This window comes from Miniopterus natalensis, chromosome 8 (assembly GCF_054644295.1).
Source record: "Miniopterus natalensis isolate mMinNat1 chromosome 8, mMinNat1.hap1, whole genome shotgun sequence".
In the NCBI taxonomy this organism is placed as follows: domain Eukaryota; kingdom Metazoa; phylum Chordata; class Mammalia; order Chiroptera; family Miniopteridae; genus Miniopterus; species Miniopterus natalensis.
In genome coordinates this window covers 44,146,826-44,163,870 of record NC_142088.1, presented here as the reverse complement: position 1 = coordinate 44,163,870, position 17,045 = coordinate 44,146,826, and the positions used below count along the sequence as shown (strand labels likewise).

Genomic DNA, 17,045 nt, shown 5'->3' with positions numbered 1-17,045 from the left:
TCTCCTTGGGATGCCATTCCACCAAAGTCTCCTGTATCTAATTACTTGCTGCCCATCACGTCTTCACTTACATGTCTTCTCCAAGGTGCCTTCCCCAACTATCCAGTCTAAACCAGACCTGGTCACACTGTCGTCACTCTTATGTTCATTGTAGCATTTAATATCTGTATGTTTAACCTGTCTGGTTTATCACTGTAATCCCAGCATCTCCCATCAATATCTGACAACAGCTGATGTTCAGCGAACATTTGTATTGAGAGAATGAATGAGTGAATGGTAATGCAGGTAGAAAAGGTGGCACATGAGGGTCCTGTTAGTCACTGAAGGGGTCCCCAGACTCACAGGAATGGGTGAGGAAGAGACGTGGAGCACTAAGTGGTATTCTGATTTAAGGACCAAAATAAAATTAGTATTTTTTTCCTACCCCTGAACCTGCTAACACTTAACACTGCCAGTTCTACGCAAGAACCTAAATCTTAATAGAAATAATAATTTTTTAAACCTTTCAATAGATCCTTGGAAAGATAATGTAAAATTTATTAGACCTTCTGTATAAAGTTATTTTCTCATAGTTCAGTTTATTTTGTTTTTGACTTTATCTCCTGCTTGTTTTAAGCCTTTTAGAAGCATTCCATCCTGAATGTGTATATGGCTTTCAATTGTGGGTCATCAACTCCCAACTTTTAATCCAAACTTTTAATAATGGAGCAATGGGAAACAGAAAGAGACCAAGGAAATAGGATCCCAGACCTAGATTTGCCTACTTGATTTGACTTACTATTTATATTTTAAAGAAAGTCTCCAAATATGCTGCGGAATGAAATAACCATGATACCAACCAGATGGTTTCCAAAGTACAAACGAACACATATGATTAAGAAGTGAGATGAAGAAATAAGAATAAAAATAATGCGAAATCCAATGGGTTCATCTGCCTGTAAATGGCACTTCAGAATTTCATATCAACCAGTCCTGGAGACAGCAAAACCTAGCTCTTCCCCTGAGAAGCCTGAACCTTAGCTTGGCCCATGCTTGGAAGAATGCTTCTGTAGCCTTGAGCTTTGTGAGTTTTCTTTTGCTTTTTTTTTTTTTTTTTTTTTTTGTTTTATTGGCTCTTTTATTAATGCAGTTTTAGGTTCACAGCAAAATTCAGGATAAGGTACAGAGATTTCCCTTATATTATTCCTTACCCCCACATGCATAGCCTGCCCCGTTATCAATATCCTCCACCAGAGTGGTGCGTTTCTTACAATTGATGAGCCTCCACTGACACATCATAATCACGCCAAGTCCATAGTCCACATTAGGGTTCGCTCTTGGTGTTGTATATTCTATGGGTTTGTACAAGTGTATAATGATATATATCCAATATTACAGAATCGGGCAGAGTAGTTTCGCTGCCCTAAAAATCCTCTGTGCTTCACCTATTCGTTCCATCCCCTCCCCCAACTGCTGGCAACCACTTGTCTTTTTATTGTCTCCATAGTTTTGTCTTTTCCAGAATGTCACAGAGTTGGAATCATAAAACATGTAGCCTTTTCAATTTGGCTTCCTTCACTTAGTAATATACAGTTAAAGTTCCTCTATGTCTTTTCGTTGCTTGATAGCTTATTTCTTTTTAGTGCTGAAAAGCATTCTATTCTCTGAATATATCACAGTTTATTGGTCTGTTTACCTACTGAATGACATCTTGGTTGTTTCCAAGTTTTGGCAATTATGAATAAAGTTGCTATAAACGTACATATGCAGATTTTTGTGTGGACGCAACTCTGCTACTCCTTTGGGTAAATACCAAGGCGTGCAATTGTTGGACCTTATGATCAAAGTATGTTTGGTTTAGTGAGAAACTGCCAAACTGGTTGTGCCATTTTGGATTTTCATTAGCAATTAATGAGAGTTCCTTTTGTTCCAGATCCTCACCAGCGTTTGATATTATTCTGGATTTGGCCATTCTAATAAGTATTTGGTGGTATCTCACTGTTGTTTTAATTTTGTTTCCCTGATGACATAACACATGGAACATCTTTTCATATACTTATGTGCCGTGTGTATACCTTCTTTGGTGAGGTGTCTGTTAAGGTCTTTAGCTCATTTTTTGAATCAGATGTTTGTTCTTATTTCTTAGTTTTATGATTTCTTTGTATATTTTGTATAACATTATTCATCAGATGTGTCTTTTGTAAATATGTTCTCATAGTCTGTGGCTTGTCTTCTCAGTCTCCTGACAGTGTCTTTTGCAGAGCAGAAGTTTTTAATTTTCATGAAGCCCAGCTTTTTAATTATTTCTTTCGTGGAGCATTCTTTAGTGTTGTATCTAAATAGTTATCACCATACCCAAGGTCATATTTATCTTCTGGGAATTTTATAGTTTTGCATTTTACGTTTAGGTCTATGATCCATTTTGAGCTAATTTTGGGGAAGGGTGAAAGGTCTGTGTCTAGTTTCATTTTTTTGCATATGGATGTCCAGTTGTTTAAACATCATTTGTTGAAAGGACTATCTTTATGCTACTATATAGCCTTTGGTCCTTTGTCAAAGATCAGTTGACTGTATTTATGTGGGTTTATTTCTGGGCTCTCTTTTCTGTTCCATCGACCTATTTGTCTTTTCTTTTACTAACACCACACTGTCTTGATTATTGTAGCTTTATAGTAGGTCTTGAAACCAGATAGTGCCAGCCCTCCAACCTTTTTGTTTCCTTCAATATTGTGTTGGCTGTTCTGGATCTACCTCTCCATAAAACCTTCGAATCATTTTGTCAATACCCACAGAATAACTTGCCGGGGAGTTGGTTGGAATTGCATTGAATCTATAGATCACCTTTGAAGAACTGATATCTTGACAATATTGGGTCTTCCTAACCATGAACATGGAGTATATCTCCATTTATTTAATTCTTCTTTGATTTTGTTCATCAGACTATTGTAGATTTCTTCATATAGATCTTGTACATATTTTGTTAAATTTATACCAAGGCATTTCATTTTTGTGGTACTATTGTGCATATAGTATTATTTTAAATTTCAAATTCCACTTGTTCATTGTTGGTATATAGGAAAGCAATTGGATTTTGTATATTAACCATAAATCCTGCAAACTTGCTATAATCATTTATTAGTTCTAAGAGTTGTGGGGGTTTTTGGCCAATTTTTTTTTGGATTTTCTGTAAAGATGGTTATGTCATCTATGAACAAATAGAGTTTTATTTCTTCCTTTCAAATATGTATCCCTTTTTCTTCTTTTACTTGTCTTACTGCATTAGCTAAAACTTCCAGTACAATGTTGAAATGGAGCTGTGAGAAGGGACACACTTGCCTCACACCTGATCTTAGAGAGAAACCTTCAAGTTTCTCACCATTAGTATGATGTTAGCTGTAGGGTTTTTGTAGATAGTTTTTATCAAATTGAAGATGATCTTCTCTACTCCTAGTTTCCTGAGAGCTTTTATTATGAATGAGTGTTGGATTTTATCAAATACTTTTCCTGCATATATTGATATGATCATATGACTTTTATTTTTTGGGCTCCTAATAAGGATTACATTAATTAATTTTTAAATGTTGAACCAGTTTTGCATACCTGGGATAAATCTTACTTGGTCACTGTGTATAACTTTTTTACCTGAAGGTGACTGATTGGACTGAATCTCAAGCAAATTGAGTTACTCTTGCTTACTTGGGAAAACATGGACTTGAAACAAGGCCCTTTTCCTTTTGTTCTTCTTCTAGTATTTCTTTGAGCCATAAAGATTTCATGGGTTGAGGGGTGGGGTTATCTCTATTTCAAACTCTAGGAAAAAGTAGTGCTTCCTGTTGGGAGTGACCCCATCTCTAGTTGCAAAGATTTAGGAAAATACTGTATTCAAAGTTAAATTTGTTTGAATAACTGCAGTGAATAATTTTCCTGCTGTTGGTAGAAAATATGGCCTATCAAGGAAAGGAGTGAAATTAGTGATTATTTTGAATAGAGAATATGAAAATATTAGGTAATATGATAATTCTACATAAAAATTCCATATGAAAACATTAGATAATAAGTCATTGGAGAAAAAGGCCTCATGAATTTTGAAGATGTTTAATATGGCAGTTGTTATCCTTTCTGAGCAGAATAAAAAATAAATATATGCATCCTTAAATTTTAGTCATGATACATAATATTAATGATACCCAGGATCCATTTACAAACTCTTATGTTCATTTCCAAAATCTAGGACCTAATTAATGCACAGCTTATTAATGTATTGGACGTGAATTATTAACAAAATGCAAGAACATATTAAAGTTCAAAAAATAAGATACTAATAAGTTATTACTAAAATTTTCTTGGAAGGGAGGCTATTTGAAATGGAGTTAAAAATGAATTCCAATTATAATTAATTATGGTTATCATAAAATGATATGTAAATATTATAGAGGATTTGGAAAATACATTGGAAAACACACATAATTCCATCATCGTAACAAATTTATTACCTGTGTTATATGTCTTTCAAGCATGTTTTCACATATGTACATATTTTATATAGTGATAATCATATTGAATTTATGCTTTTTTAACTTTTTAAATTACTTATTTTCTTTCATTGCCTATCCTGTCCTCATAATTATCTCTTTTTTTTTTTTTTTTGGTCACAATGTAATATTCTATCAGGTAGCTCTACCACAACTTAATTAATATTTCCACTATTATTTGATGTTTAAATTTCTTTTAGTATTGAAAATGATATTGGATGTCGGCTTCTTTATAAGTAAGATTTTTTTCTCCTCCTTTAGTTTCTTTCCTTAGAAAAAATTTACAAGAGTGGGATTATCAAATCTATATTTCTGAATATTTTTTACAACTCTTAGTATATCATGCCAACTTATATGTAAAGGCAAAATAGCCCTTTTTCCAGCCATATAAGAGGACTCCAGATTCACCTAAACCTCTGCAGCAGAGGGACATCTATCCATCTCTTTATAAAATTTAATAGGTAGAAAATAGTATGTTTATCTTTTATTTCCACTTTTTTTGATTACTAGTGGGACCATTTTAACGTGTTAAGTAATAACTTTGTACTTCCTCCTTTTCGTATAGTCTATTGCAATTTTTAAGTGAGTTTGTCCAGTTGTGAGTTGGTCTTTTTCATGCAGGCTCGGGAGACACAGGTGCATAAATTCAGAATATGTGCATTTGTTTGGATTACAGAGGGCAAGAGTGGGGAGGGCAAAAAACAAAGATATGCACGAAGCCATGATCAAACCACAGAGGTTAGGGAAGGGAAAATAATTTCCTCATCAAGACTTACGGGGTCTTCTAAGAGTTGTGTCAAATGTGAATTAAGAGTTATTAAACAGGATTTATCCACATTGGCTCATAAACCAAAACAAGGTAATAAATCTACAGTTTTCACTTTTCTCCACTACTCATTAAACAAATATGTCCTCTGTTCTCTAGGACAAGTTGTTATAAAAATATGTTCATATCATTCTGCATATGGTGACTGTATTCTTAATATGTTTTGAATGTCAATGTTAGTTTTTGCAATCACTGAAATTTAAATATAGGATAAGTAGACAAGAATTCTACCTCCCAGTGGACAATATAGACTAAATTATGTAACATATTTGAGTAATGCACTATCCCACTAGTAGATTATCAGTATATAAAACAACTTTAATAATAGCATTACTTACAACAGAAAGTAGTGTCATTTCAGTATGAAATTTCCCCAGACTCCATCACTATAATTTAACTTGATTTTACTAATTTTTTATGTTCTTTGGTCCTGTGTGTGTGTGTGTGTGTGTGTGTGTGTGTGTGTGTGTGTGTGTGTGTTTGTGTGTATGTTGGTTTTGAGATGTTTTCAAAATGGCATATAAATAAGTTTTGTTACCTTAGTTATTAATGTTTGATGTACAGACAGATTCAGTGAACTTGTTCTTGGTATGCTATAACTGTAATAATAAATACTAAATGATTACAAGCACTCTTTTGTACTCAAGTTTGCATAATACTATTTAACATAAGCTTATCAATGCTGTCGAAAATAGGATTCATTTCCATGATTGCCATCTGTTACAGCAGAAGCCTAATCTCTACATACCTACAGAGGAAACATTTGTTGATCACTAAATACAACTGCTCTGTATGAGAGGCTTGGTTCCTTATCAGAACAGTGGGTGATAGAGGTGACAGGAAAGTGTAAGGAGTCTGGCCTGGTGACAGTTTTCTTGGTGACACAGGTATTAAACAAAGTGTGTCTGCTCTTGATGTGACCAGTGACACAACTATCAAAACAATTGAATTACTGAAATTTATGCAAGAAAAACGTTATCCCAGATTTAAAATTTTAGCTCCATGTTTCCCTTTTCCATCTTATATTGTAGTTAAAATATGATTTTTTAAATAATGGGTTTTCTTGGCAATGCAATTCTGGAGATAATGGCAGGAGAGACCATTTTGACTAAAATTCTACTTGTTTTTCCTCGACATTTGCTATTTAGGAATTATTTTTTATGGTAAAATTGGTTTTTGTTTGTTTTGCTTGTTTATTTTTTGTGGTTTTATATTGGTTATTTAGCCTTTGCTGGAAAGGATGTATTATGGGGATACCAGCTAAAACATGTGGATGAAAGTTAAACATACAATATCTGAAAGCTTCATCTGTCTCATGCCAAACATCTGGACACTGAAAATTGTTTTCAGTTTCTATTCAGGTAATTATAAGTGTACCAAATGCAATCACTGTCAACAAACTACTTGCATTAAAATATCAGGGTTATTCAACTTGCAAGACATCCATGCAGTGGATCCCATTTGGGGAGTTTGACCCTCAAAAAAACACAAAAACAAAAAAGGCTGCTAAATGGCTGCCTAGTCACCAGGCCAGAATTCCAGGGACAGAGCATGGCGCTCTGAGCTCTGGCCCCCTTCACTCACTCACTCCCTCCCTCACTCCTCTTGCATCCAACAGGTATATGCAGTGCTGCTGAAACCAGACTTTGGTTTTAGAAACAATGCATTGGAGTGTGGCATTGTTTCAGTTTCCTCCGAGGGAAAGTTCCTCTGCTGTATATTTACCCTCTTAATTATCATTCTTGAACTTCTGGTTTGGTTAGTTTTTGACTGAATATATTTTGTGAGGTTTTTTTGACTGACAGGCTCCTGTCCTTGATGCACTGAGAATAAATACATTATTCTAAAAATGACCATAGAAAAGAGGAGCAGAGGAGACATCATCCACCTGGAGGATACTGAGGATCTCACATGAGCCATCCTGTAGGATTAACTTTCTGTTATGTTTTGTTATTGTTATTGTTGGGTATTCTCTCTCTCTCTCTTCCTCTCTCTCTTCCTCTCTCTTCCCCCTCCCCACCCTCTTTCCCTCTCACTATCTCTCTCATCTCATCCAGAAAATGCTGTACAGGTGTTGTTCATGATTGAAAATACACTGTGTTCCAGACAATTTAGTACGTGCTAGAGCAAATATGCACAGTTACAGACAATTGATTTAATGCGACCAGTAGGTTTTGGCATCTGATCATAGCCCCTAGTTAGAGTGAGAGACTCTAAGGAGAACAGGAAAGAAAAGAATTTAGCAGATTTACAAGCAGTTAAATCAGAGGAAAGGGAAACAATCTGTGAGCAACTAAGCTATGCAGAAGAGGGAGAGTTTGTATTTCACTGTCTATATTGCCTTTGATCTTTCTCGGAGGGAGAAATTCCTCTTGTGGACAGACAAGGGCAGAAAATAACAGTGTGAATGAGAATTCTTCCTGTCAGAGAATGCGAGGTATATCTTAAGAGAAATACAATAGTGTGCGTTTGATGGATGAACAGCCTATGGAAACAAGAATTCAGACAGCGGATAGGAATTGGTAGAACAAGAATCAGACCTCAAAGTGGGGAAAGGAGAAAACTGGGAAAAGCTTTGCAGAGTGCCAGGGCGCAAGCCAACATTTTAAAACAGGAACGATCCTACTCAGGACAGAAAAGAAAATCCAGGTACAATCTCAGGGATCCACCTGTGGTTGATGCACTCAAAGACTCATGGCTGCCCAGAACTGCACACACACACTGGCCCTTAGGCAGCGATGGCTCTGCACCTTGGCTGGGCGGGTCCCGGAGGCAGATGAAACCCAGTCCTGCAGTAGAGGTTGAGACATTTGTCATACTAGTGGCATTACTTTCTTTTCCATTTCGGATCTCTTTTGGAGTAAATATGTTTATATGTCCCTGATGTATCTTGAATGATAATCCTATATTTTTTCTTTTAATTTGATTGGCTTCTTCAAGAATATTATTAACCTTGTATTTTAGGATTCTATGTTGCTTTTGTTGAAAAATATATCTATTTTATGTAAAGAGTATAAAGGAGTAAACTAATTACTCTTCTTAAATGTTAATTGTAGTACCAGTACTTGTTTACTTGAAATCTTTGTATAATAATCATGGGCTTTGATGTAGGCTATAGTATTAATATACTGTAATGTAAATATGGATTCCATTTGTACTAGAGAATTCCCTGCACAGATACTCCAAAGGCAATGAATCTATGCAATATGTTACAGACTGAGCATTCCTTCTTTTGATATTTGAGTGAATTACATTACATAAACAATTGACCTCTCTTCTCAAACAAAGTCAAGAGGCTGAAATTATCCCAAGAGAAAAACTTTAGTGTCTTTTACCTGACATTGACCATAGTTTTCAACCTTCCAGATGACCTGAATAAGTAGAGAATATCAGATATTTGAAAATTATCTTACCCCTTTTAATTAGCTTTTAATTAACTTTCTATGCCCTTAATGAAGAGTCAAGATTTTATAATCATACAGAGTTCATGACATCAGCATAGCCTTAATGCAGCTGAAGCCGGAATTTTACATGATAATTGGTTACTTAACATGCAATAGCATGGCAGACAAGCTATAAGCTGATGATTTTGAGTTAGCATGGGCTTTGATGAGATTTTTATTCCACCGCTTGGGAATCATATACGTTAAGAAAGAGTTATTTAGAATTGAGTAAAACGCAGGAGTTGTGAAAACTGAAATTCCTAAATCAAGAAACACAAATTTTAGTTAACCAGAGAAATAAAAATTTAATTGGCTCAAGAATTATTTCTTCTCCTCACCTCTATCTCTACTCCACTCCTGTCACCCTTAAGATAGCTCGGCAAAATGTGTAAAGGAAAAAAAAATACTCAACGATGAAGTGGGTCTAAAATTATGTTATTGAAAAATCTAAATTCTTAAGGGTAAAAATGCAGCTCTTGCCTGAAATATCATAATTTTCTGTGTAGTCTTGAGGTCTTCTCCAAAATGTTACTGATGTCAGCATTTACTATTTTTGTGATGATTGATCTAAGGTTGTAATGAATCTTGCTTTTGAACTTTATAACAAAAATTGTTTATAGGGTAAACGAATTATAAGACAGCAGATGACGTTTTATTACCTGAGAGACTAAAATATACTAAAGAAACCTACTCTGTTATGTCTTACATATAAATGGATGTTAGAGCTGGTGAGTATTGATGCATTCTCCTAATTTAGTAGATATAAAAACAGAAAGACTTTCTCAAAATCACAAAGCAAAAGTTTTGCCTTCATTAAAGTAAGTCCAGTAATACATGTATTTTAAAATTTATTTTCATACATTTAGTTAGTATTTCATCTAATTACCCTAGCTTACTGAGATTTACCCATAGTCATAAATCTTTTTTGCTGCAAATATAAAGCTTAACAGTATTATTCAGTTTTCTGTGAACTATACTACAGTGAAATATTGAGAGATATTTTTACATTTGATATATCTAAGTGATGAAACTTCAGTTACCTAGAGATGTACTTTAAAATATAATATTACCCACACCAATAGAGAGATTTTCCTTGACTTTATCCTAAGCTTTTTTTCATTTAATCCAATCATTCCTGGTTGCAAAACACTTTCTTTCGTTATTGGTTTATTCTAGAGGCGAAAATGTAGATGAATAGTGTGAAGCCCACTATTATTACCTGTCAAGACTTAATCCACAGCTCAAACCCAGCCCAAGGTGGAGGGACTCGGAGCCCTGAAAGGAGAACCTTACATGCTTGATGGGTTAACCTACACCAAACCAAGTAAATAATCTAAATACACTTAGGGCAGCCCCCATATTGCCCAGACAAATTAACATCTCATATAAACTCAGAAACCAAAAGGCTTTGCTCATTTTTACCCTGTTATAAAAATAATGATTATCTGTTCAGTACTATAGGGCTTGTCAAACATTTTGATTTCTTTACACTCTTAAAAATTATTGAAGATTTCCAAAGGCCTTTTTGTTATCTGAGTTATATTTATAAATATTTACCATGTTATAAATTAAAAGACAGATATACATTTTTATTTAACTTTTAAGAATCAATAAAGTCATTTATATGAAAACTAAATGAATTTTTAAAGAATATAACTACATTTTCCAAAACAAATCAGTAAGAAGATGGCACTGTTTTATAGTTTTGCAATCTAGTTACTATCTGGCCCAGTAGAACCAAGTGGATTCTCATATTTGATTTTGCAGTCAATCTGTTGTAATCTATTATTTTGGTTGAAGTGTAAGAAGAAAATCGGGCTTCTTGGAGGCACTAGTTGGAAAGGGAAGATATTATAGGCCACCTAAAATGGTATTAGAGACACACAGGTGTCCAAAGACCACATTTTGAGAATTGCTGCTCTGGAAAATACAAGCCTATGCCTAGTGTTTAGAGAACATGACAACTGAGGAGTCCCAATTTGATTATTCAGAAATTACAATAAGACGTCTTTTTTCAAGAAAACATAAAAACCCATCATCCAAATACTGCTTTGTCAGAGGAGTTCCTATAATTCAAATCTTGTGTGTCCCAGGGGTTCATTTTAGCCCACAGCCCTCTCCTGTACTCTAATGCACTGCCTTTCAGATATTTTGGACTTTATAAAACTCTACAGTCTCACATCTAGAAGCTTTGGAATTTGGAAGACAACTGCCCATTCAAAGCCATAATACAAAGGCTGTATTTCTTCCAATTCCTTGTTTAGAAGAGCTGATGGGCTACTTCACCGTTGTCCCAGTTCTAAGACAACAGAGTACTTTGCAGCTAATTTACCAATTGCTAATGATAGGTTGATTTTCTCGTGCTCCTGGAAGGGCTTGGTTGAGTCCCAATTCTATATACCTTTGCAGTTGTTCTTTTTTCCTCAGGGATATATTATGTATCTCTAGAGTCTCTGAACTAATAAGTTTAAACCAAATACTCCAAATTGCTTCATCTTCTATAATGGAACTTCTTATTTTCTCTAAGATATTATAATGCAATCCCTTTATATTTCAGATAAAAAAAAACAGACACCATGAAGGACCAAATGAATTTCCCAAGGGTATACAGAAAGTAGAGCAGAACTTATATCCACCCCTTTATGGACCCTTTACAGCAGTTTGGCTAGACTGTCTAATGGACTGGAATAAATATGGCCTTAGAATTATACACCTGAGATCCCTCTCCCATTCTCATGACCTCACATAATTGAAACATTCTACAGCTGACCCACCACTAACCCTAAACTTCAACATCATGTTAGTGTTAAGGGAGGTGGGGACCTTCCTGGTAGAATCAAGAATTAGTTCAGGATCTTCAAGAATAAAGAACAGCTCTAGTCAAGTCAATTAAGGTCACAGTAGATCTCTGTAAGAGAGAACCAGTTCTGAACAGTTCTGCTCAGATATTATACTATTGCTAACTACATTTAGAAATATTGAAAGATTAAAAACTTCCTCTTGTGTTTGAGATCAAATATGCCTTAATAGATCTTGGTCTTTTAAGGCAGAGAGATGTTGGCTTCTCCATGAAATTGGTTTTAATAATCCTGAATTGCCTTCTTTCCAGGGCATCATTTTTCGGGAAGAAATGGTTTCCTCTTGAAGCTCTCCATGGTGCTCATCTCAGAGCATCATTTTTCAGCCCCCTTTGCCAGCTTAGGTCAGCCCTGCTTCCAAGTATTTCTAGAGACCAAGCTTCATTGTGAGTCTTGCTATGATTATTTCTCGACACAGCGTCTATGTTTTACATACCCAGAAACCTTACCCTGCAAGTTAATATTGCCAGCCACACCCCCTACCTCTCCCTCTCCCTCTTTGTGATAGCCTTATCTTTGTCAGGAATCTGCCCACCTGCCTCTTCTGTCTTGGACTCCACTGGTCAAGTCACACTGCCCTGCCTTAACCAGAGCAGCAGCCAGAACTCACCTTTAGGGTAAGCCGTAAGCATGCTTTAAGGAAGACAGGAAAATCTTTCTTATCCCAAAGAATCTCCCCCTTATAGACTTGTTATGTAACAAAACTCATATTTGGTGATGTGGCATCAAAAAACAATAGTGACTGAATTTACGTAGGGCACTGGATTAAATACATATTTTGTCTAAGTGACATTCACAAAATCAAATCCCCATGGGATAGATATCTTTATCCCAATTTATGGTCAAGAAAATCAAGACTCAGAGAAATTAATAACATGTCCAATTTAGCACAACTAGTGTGTAGCAGCCCCAGTTTCTTCCTTACATCCATGCGACTCTATACCCAGTCCATTATGCCTTGCAGAATGGAGTTTAGAAGAACCTCAGGCATTTATTATCTCTTTGATTTAGGCACTTTATCATTTCTATGACACGTGTTCATTCACCCTTGACTGAAGGTAGGGAAGATATATGGTTTTTACAAACCAGCTGATTGAGTGCAGGTATAAAGCTATGTCACCATAAACATTGAACCCCTTTCTCTGTACAAGGTAACAGTCAATTAAATCACGGTGATTTGCTTCAGGCCAGAAGAAACTCACTGACCAGCACAAGACATCTGTACTTTTTTTGAGCTTAGAGATACTATTAATACCTCAAAGCCCCACAGCCAGAGTGAAGGAAAGTTTTGCAAGTGATGGATTTAAACTTTGTCCTTTGGGAGTTAGATGTGATTGTCTCCATCAGCTTTTGTTCACACTTTTAGAGCTCATTTTCTAGTTTCACTTAATCTTCAGCCTCGTCTAATTTCAAAGCCCCGGGGCTCACAGAATTAACTCTGGGCGAAGCACTTTCTTGGCCAGTCAGCTGTTATTGTAACCAATGATGTGACACTGTTGGTGAGGAGCTTTTCTAATTCTTCTTTAAAAATACTCAGCTTTTGGTAGATTTATAGAATCTTCTTTCACCTCATTTTATAACTTTTATTTTTTATACTGTTTTCTGAGGATTAGAAAGAAAATATAGCTTTAGTGAGATTTTGTTTTTTATCAATCTACCAAAGGCCATCCTCTGGTCCCCAAAGATTCACATCTATCCTACATGCAAAAATACACCCCACCCCAGCATCCCCTCAGATCTCAGCCCATCCAGCATCAACTCAAGCCCCAAATCTCCTCTGAATATGTTTGGCTCAGAAATCCCAAATCTCATCATATAAATCATTTAAATCAGGTATGTGTGAGGACTGGCATGTTCCATCTGGAGGCAAAATTCCGCTCCATCTATGGACCTGTGAAACTAGAAAACAAGTTAACAGCTTCCACAGTACAGTGTAGGCATAGGATCACAGTTACAGATAGTCCCATCTCAAAAGGGGAGAAGATAGAATTGTGGTCTAAGTCATTTATAGTCGTAAGTTTTTGCTTGACATACTGGCCACCAGTAGTTCTATGTTGCTTCCCGGTGACAACACAGGATCTTTATCCTGACATCTTCCCGCTTTCAGGGTTGATACTAAAATTTTGAAGCAAATCAAGGGGCTTTAAATTCCTCATAGGCTTTTTTTTTCTTTTTTGCTAGACTCAGTTTTGTTTTCTGCTTAATTGCATTATAAATAGATGAAAGTTAAGCAGCTTCTCTTGAAAGTCTGCCAGAAGCTTTTAGCATGTTGATGCCTCAGTGAGGGTCCCTGATGACGTGTGAATCAGCCATACCAGCTTCTCCTGGCTTTGAAAGTCCTGGAGATTAGGCTATTTCTAGTGCCTTTAATTGTATTGTCTGGCACAGGACAGACACAATCATCTTCATAAACAAAGTGTTTCATGTCAGAGCTGTATCAAAGTGTATTTTAAGACAATTAAAATGGCAACTAAAATGACAATTAGAAGTATAAAGTTAAAATTCAACATATATGGCTGTGTCACTACAAATAACTGGACGGAGGTGATACACGGATAAACAGAAACCTTTCTCTTTACGTACGGCTACATTTGTACGTGCAGGCAACATCTTGTGTCATCACCTGCTTAGTAATTGTTGAATTGTTTCAAGATTGGTTATGAGATACTTCAAAATTTCAGAAATGTTGAAAAGCAAACCATGTTATCTTAGACTAAGGTGATGCAGTATTTCTGTGTAATTAAATATTCTTTTAGAGTATTATTTTTAATGGCTGCATATTATTTTATTGTATGCTTGTATACAACAGGCCTCTTCTTATTGAGCATTTAGTTTGTTTCCAGTATTTCTCTAAGCGAGGTTCGCAATAAATATCCGGATGATAAAATGGAGTTCAGATATTTAACATTTATTTTAGAAAGTATCTTAATGAGAATTAAGAAGCTATCCTGGATTAATATACAAATTAAAATGTTGGGAGTTTTTTTAATCTCAAGGTATTTTTTCACCCTTATTTTAACTTGCCAGTGTATTCTTTGTTTGAATAAATTGGGTAACCCATTAAGTCATTATCAATCATTAGCACTTCATGTAATCGTTAGATTAGGTTTTTTTAACTGCCCTAAATTGTTTATCAGGGAAGAATTTTACAAACATTACTTACATTAGTGGTAACGGCGGAGCTGGGGAGTATTGCACCTTCTGCAAGCTTCACATCGAGAACCACCAATACTGTGTGCAATCTGTGGCCCTTTCCAAGGCCACGGCTCTTGCGGCCTACACATGTCAGCCCTTGCATCTCCCTGTGCTTGTGGACCGGTTTGGTGATCCACTGGGTGTCAGGATTCCTTCTGATAGCCTTATGGAATGGATCACTGAGGATAACATCAAAGAATTTGGATGTGGAATCTTCACCAAGCCAGTCAGAATTCAGGACTGTCAGAGCCCCACAGTGGCGTCCAGCTTGCTACTAGGCAACAGACCGAAGGCCTCAGCAACTTCAGCTGGTTAACACCAATGCATGGGCAGGTGTGCCGTAGGCCCCACTCTTAGGAAGAGGACATTTGTGGCCACCACAGATCACACGAATCTTATTTATGACATAACCTTGCTTGGCCTTGTATCTCAGCCTTCCAGCTTTATTGGGCCAGGCGGGGCAGGGGGCCCTGTGGAGCACAGAGAGCTGGTGGTACTGCGAGCAGCTCACCCTGAGAAGGAAGCACTTCACATCCGACTGCTCCTTCCGCCATAGCTCCTGGATGCACTTGTTAGCACCCGTCTTGACTTACCTGACGGCTGCTGCTAGACAGAAAGGAAGAGCCTGTGAAATTAGTTTTAATGCACTAGAAAGACCAGAAGCAGGGGGCTTGGGAGGGGCTAGGCTATGGGAGAGGAGAGATTAAAGGGAAAGGCCTGGACCCTGAGGGATGCCAATGGAAGTCCATCTTGCCCACTCAGAGGGCCGCCTGAGAATCAGTAGAAGATGAGCTTGTTGAATGGGCAGGTGCTGGCAGGTGCTAACAAGAATGATAGAGGAGGGTAGAAAGCAAACTCTGCCCACTTCTCAGTATACCCTAGGGATTCAGCTCATCGGCATGCGGAATCTTAACACCACTGCCCCTTCTCTACTGTAAACCGCAAATAGAGAACCCGAGGGTGATGTCAGGGAATTAGGGAAGAGCTGTGTAAAAATGGGAGCCCTGAAGCACCTGCTCAGTGATTATATTCATCAGTATGGGAGGAAGGCAGAGCCTGGGACTGTGCACTGGGACACACCTCACCAGGGACAGCTGTGGAACCTTCTGCTGAGAGTAAAAATTGATCTATATATTTCTCCCTCTCCCTATTATTTAAGGCTTTTCTATACATTTTTAATAAATGAAGTCTGGGTTTATTCTTCAGCATGTTGCCTTACCATATGTTATGATTTATTTTTATCAGTCACCATGTTCCTCCATCCTTTCTAATGTATTTTCAGTGGTCTCCTCTTTCCTACCCTCTTTCTGTACACTGAGGCTCACATCAGATACAAACAGATCCAAAAGAATCATGCAGAGAGGTGAAGTGGGAAAAATCCCTTCAGGAAAAGCATGAAAAGAGCGAAGGGCATTCCACTGACCCGCAGAGCAGCAGTTGGTGGCCAAGCCCTCCCCAGGTCTTCCTCCTCCAATTAGACCCATTTCTCCTTCGTAGACAGACTCCCAGGGTGCGTGTGTGCGTGCATGTCTGGTGAATGAGGCATCCACGTACTGGCCTGGTAGTTGACCTGCAGTGCCCAGTAGGGTGCTGGGCCAACACTGTCCCAGCTCCAAGAGGAAGAGAGGGGCCCAGTGTCCTTGATAAAAGCCTAGAACTGCCCTTTTAAATGCTGCATGGCATTGCAAAAGCTCAGATCTATTTTCTAACTTACTATAACCATTGCTCATCCACAATGTTGCTCTCTAGGTTTCTCTAAATCTATTTCAGAGTCCTTTCTTCACATAAACCAAGTTACATTTGATCGAGGTTGAGTCACATTTCAGTTTTTTTTGTTTGTTTTAAACTAAATTTAGGACAGTGTGTCTCAGTTCTTAATGGTGTCTGCAACAGTTCCCAAATTAGAAAGCTCTTTAAACGTCACTAGCAGTGTCCTGTTTTCTTGCTTTTTCCAAACCTCTCACTGTGCTAACATAGAAACTAGTATTTGTACAGTGCTCTACAGTTTACAAAATGCTTTCAAACCCATCATCTTCTAACGTGAGGTATTATTCAGAACTCTTTTTCCAAAGCAGAAACTGAGGCTTGAAGACATAACTGGTTTGTCAAAGGCAACATATCTATTAATGGAGTAGAGATTGAAGCTGGTTCTCCCACTCAAAACCTCAAGTCCTTTATATCACACAGGGCTGCCTCTCTACTACCATCTATG

The 17,045-nt window shown here is 37.0% G+C and overlaps 1 protein-coding gene and 1 pseudogene across 2 annotated transcripts in view; one reads left to right on the top strand and one right to left on the bottom strand.

The window, feature by feature from the left end:
• The window catches only part of B3GALT1 (beta-1,3-galactosyltransferase 1), a 448,389-nt gene that overhangs the window by 326,059 nt on the left and 105,285 nt on the right, over positions 1 to 17,045 (top strand). The gene's annotated exons all lie outside the window — the stretch shown is intronic.
• LOC107546101 (large ribosomal subunit protein eL15-like) overlaps positions 14,803 to 17,045 on the bottom strand; it is an 89,291-nt pseudogene continuing 87,048 nt past the window's right edge.